This window comes from Vulpes vulpes, chromosome 6, assembly GCF_048418805.1.
Source record: "Vulpes vulpes isolate BD-2025 chromosome 6, VulVul3, whole genome shotgun sequence".
Taxonomy (NCBI): Eukaryota; Metazoa; Chordata; class Mammalia; order Carnivora; family Canidae; genus Vulpes; species Vulpes vulpes.
The window spans coordinates 9,820,165-9,825,116 of NC_132785.1; positions in this window are offsets into that span (position 1 = coordinate 9,820,165).

The following is a 4,952-nucleotide window of genomic DNA, read 5'->3' on the forward strand; positions in this document are numbered from 1 at the left end:
GGTTTTATGTTTAATAGAATTGTAAAAATCAGATCAGCAGGGCATGTTTTTATGGCCCATCTGCCAACACTAGAAATAGCTTTGGTACCTATTACTCCCTTAAACATGTATTTGCATTTCATCCCCTGTCAATATGAAGAGAGAAAACAAAGAAAAATGAAATCAGAATTTTGGAGCTGGAAGGAATCTTAAATACTGTCTGGTCCAAACCTTTGATTTTACAGGTGCATTTTTTGTGGAGTGCATAATACTGTTTTTTTTTTTTTTTTTCATAACAATTCGTTGCTATAGTTCACACACATAATTATTGGTGATAGAATCAGAATCTAACTCACCTGAAACTTTATTTCCCCTAACATGTACTGACCTTCTGACAGTTGCCCAAAATATCAGGCAACTGAAAATTACAGTGTTAGTCAGATATTCTATATAATATATAGCATAGTGGTTCTCAGTGGTGAATGACCCTTATTTGGGAAGCTTATTTTTTAATATGAAGGCTTTCTCGACTTCCCTCTTGAGATTTTGAATCTGTAGATTTGGAATAGGGCTGGGAAAATCCATGTTTTTAATGACATGATGATTTTGAAATGTGAAGGGCACTGCCCTTAAAAAAAAAAAAAAAAAAAAACTAGTTTCAAGGGGTAAAGAAGTGATGTTAGCACTTATGTTCTCCAATGCCTTATTTCCTATAAATTTCAGCAAAGACTAAAAAGCTGCTTGGGTGTTTGTTCCTTTGAAGAATTTCCTTCTTAAATGGATATAAAAGCAGAGGAATGGTGTTCATTGATTGCTTTTGTCCTCTGTCATTAGAACCTTAGGGTCATTATGATAAACTCATTGAATCTATATAACTGTGGTATTGCACATGATGAAAGGAAATCTGTTTCAAAGTGAAACAAATTGAGAATATTTGGACAAGATACTAGCTTATCAGTGCTGAGATATTATTAAAGTCGAGCAAAGAATATTAGAAAATTCAGTATTCATGGAGAGCCATGGCATAGTACTGGTATTTAATGAGGCACTATTTCTTCTTTAGCAACTGGAGTGTTCTCAGATGCTACCCGTCTGATTATGCATGGGTGCTAAGTGAGTATTAAAAATTACGGGGCTGGTTGAGTATCATGCATGTTAGGTTGAGTATCATATGTCCTTTGAAGATCTTTTTCCTGTGTAGTTGTATAGCTAACTCAGTAACAGGTAGGAATATGGTTTTAATTGAAAAACCACTTTAAAAGCATTATGTTCTGCTAAAGGAAAGTTCATGCTTGACTAGTTTATTCCAGGTCTTTGGCTATGTCAGTATGAAGCAAATTCATTAATATAAAAATGGATAATAGTCTAGGCTAATGGAATATAACTATTGAAAAGAGAATTTTTTTTGCAATGAAGTAATCCAAACCTTGGAAGTCTGAAGGACAAGAAGCCACCAAAACCACGTTTGGGGGCTTTTTGTTTTGTTTTTTAAGTCAATTGCAAGTAAATTTACAAATACAGTCTGAGTTTTAAAAATATGTAGAGATTTTATTTTTTTTTTCAAGCTATCTCATTGTAATTCAGATTTTTTAGCCATCTGAGAAAAAAGAGGTTGAATTTTCTGGAGTTCTAATTCAGTTGTAGGAATTTGATGTGAAGAGAATTATTGGAAAGGAGCAGGCACAGAGAGAACGAGTCTATGACAGAACATGTGTAAAGTTACTGCTAAGCTTATATAAGGAACGTAGCAAGGTATATCTCTTAAAACAAATGGTTTTTAATGATTTGGTGTTTTAATCGAAGGACTTAATTATAGCCTAAGTGGGTATACTATTTCCAGTCCCATTACTGATTTTTATCACTCATATACCCTAATAATGATTGACTCCTATATATTTGATTTTTAAATCTTAATAAAGACATGGAAAAGATTCAGTAAGCCTAAAAAATCAGCTGCTTGCCAGGTTTAGGTTATCCATGCAATAAATGTATATATAGATGTACTTACTTTTATGAAGTAAGTACCTAAAAACTATGGAAATTGATTACTTTTGAATGTAAACAGTTTAAAAAATCTGTAGTGAGTCCTTTTATTGTTAAAAGTCAGGCAACACTAACTTTTAACCTGTTTGTAAATTTGATTCTGAATACTATACAGGGCTTTTTCAAGGTGTAACCTGTATATGCATATGAGATATGAGCATGCATATATGTACAAAAGCCCTTCAGAAGGAGTTCACCTTCCTTTTATAAACACCAAAACTTATCTGTGCCTGTAAAATGTTTTTGCTAACGTTTGCATCATTGACTCAAATTTACACCTTCATGTTTGAGATATGCTACTTAGGACTATCTATGCATGTAGACTTTTGCCAACTCCCTTTTCCCCCCTCAGTAGGCAGTTAACTCTAACAAATATTGTAATCCTTTCTATAAAATGTTCATAAAACATCAGCATATTCAGCTTATACAGAAATTAATTTTCCTCCCCACACAAGGAATTTCTATTTTGTAAGAATGTAGCTTGTATTTCAGAGTGCAATAAAATATGGTGTAAGAAATAAACTGTTGAATGGGTTAAGTGATTCTTCTGAATGTATTAACTTTTCTAGTGTCAATTATTTGAGGTGGTGGTGGAGAAGGTATAAGGATGAGGTTTTAACAAATTTTTAAAATTGCAGTGGACTTACGTTGGCCTATTTTAGTGAGATATGTTAATGTAACATAGAAACTATCGGAACCCAGCATGAGACCATATCTTCATTTTCTTTGTGCTTATGCAGCAGCAACTATCACATTTAAGGCTATCTGGGTCAGATGAGGAGCTTGAAAATTGACATGTGATGTCCATAGGATTAGTTTACAGCTGAGAATTAATGAGTTACCCATAAAATAATAAAATGTCACATATATATAATGTATACATACACAATGGACACACAGTCAAGATTCAGAACAGCAGACTGGGCTATATTTACAGCTTTTAGATTGGCCTGATTAAAGATAATCTGGGGATTAGTACCAATTTGTGAATAGTTTATATTCTGCAGTGTCTTCTTTCACTAAATCGTTTTCCTTTGTACACTGGATTGTTCTCTTTCACAGTAAGCTTTTAGTTTTCTCCATTGAACATAATTTGAGTTGGTCATTTCTACCTTTAATCCAACCTTGAATCTCCCCTATGCCCTTAAAACATCAGTATTTTTTCTGTTGAGTTGACTTCCTTGGGTATTTCTTTTTTTTTCCCCCCCTTGGGTATTTCTTGACATAACATAACTCTGTTTAGACTATTCACTTCCTATATTTCTGTTTAATTATGGCACTTAGAGAAGGGAGCACCTTTTCAAGAGACCACCTCCTCCCCAAGACATCTTTTGCTCCTTACTAAGTCTGGCACCTGCTCAGTTCTCTGAAGCAAGCTACCAAGGGTGATCCATCTAAAAATGGAGAACACCTCCCTCCATGCCAGCAACCTTTCATGGTTTCCTATCCCTTATCCACCAAGTAAGTTCAAAGTTAACCTGCAATATAAGATTTCTTCTATCTGCATTTCCATTTTAATATGTTCTACCTCGACCTGAATGCTTCGTTTGCCTGATGATATCACGCATTTGCACACCTTTACAGAAGTCCTCCCTCTGCCTGGAATGTCCTTCCTCTGTCACCTTTTCCCGGCTAACTCCTGTTTATCCTTGAAAACCTATCAAAGGCATTCTCTGCTTTCAAGAAGCCCAAAGCTCTCATCTTTGTCAAGGCTTTTTGTGTACTGAGTCCTGCTTATCTGCGTCTCTCTGAGACCACAAGCTCTTCTGGGCTGGGATCACTGAGGCTTCTTGGTGGGATTTTTCTTCCTTTTTATTTCGTTCTAGAATCAAGTGTACAGGTTGCTGGAGAGTGCAGTTGGAGATGGTAGGCCAGAACCATTGACACATATTTGCTTAGTTAATAGAATAACAACTGTTTTAAAGACTAAACATGTAAAATTCTATCTGTGCCTGAGAACAGTGTGACCATTAAATGTATAATTCTGCATGTGTCTTTCCTTCATTTTCATGCAGAGACCTAACTCCCTGTATATTCTATTAAATGCAGACATACGAATGTTCATCAGATAACCAGGTTTAAGTAACTGTGTAAGACTTTACCAACTTAAATTGGCAAGTACTAGATGTACAGTAATAAGGTTTATTTAGGGAACTGTAGTGAGATCATGGTATCCAAACTGTTCTGTAATCTCTCCGAATCATTGCCTTGTTTTGGAAAACTTTTATTTTCCTTAAGAAAGTTCTTGGTCTCTCAAAACTAAAATGTCAGTACGAAATACCTGCTCCTTTTCCTGATATTTCAGTTTCTAACGACAGTCCTTGTTCCTAAGAGATTTTATGTCATTCGAAATAAATAAGCCATTCCTCTCAGCCAGATCTGCCAGGCATCACCGTCAGTCCTATTACTATGAGAGTAACTTACTGGTAATTGGACGACATCAACAGCCTGATTTGTACTACAAAGGTAGATCTCACTCTGCTGCTTCATACCCGGTGACCACTTACTGAAGACAGATTGATGAAAAGGGTGTGAAGACCTGCTTTTCAGAATGTCAATGAAAGTCCTCCTTTCCCACAAGCCCGACTCATCTTGGACTTCATTTTCACCTCTTTATCCTAATGCTCTTTTCCGTGATGTGACTCCTGACACAGGGCAGCCACCTATTAGTCACATGCCAGCACAGACTATAATAAATTTCCTGTGAGCTACCACCTTGAAGTTTATAATGCTTGCTCTCAGGTAAATCCCATCATATGTCCCATTGTACTTTTTTGTTTGTGTTTTTATCTGGGAACCTGGGGACACATTTGCAAGACTGAGAAGAACAATGAAGGTTAAGAACAATGGAAGAATTCTGTACAAATAACCAGAAACACCTTAATTACTTCAGTGACTTGATTAAAAAGAACTCAAGTGTACAATTGAGA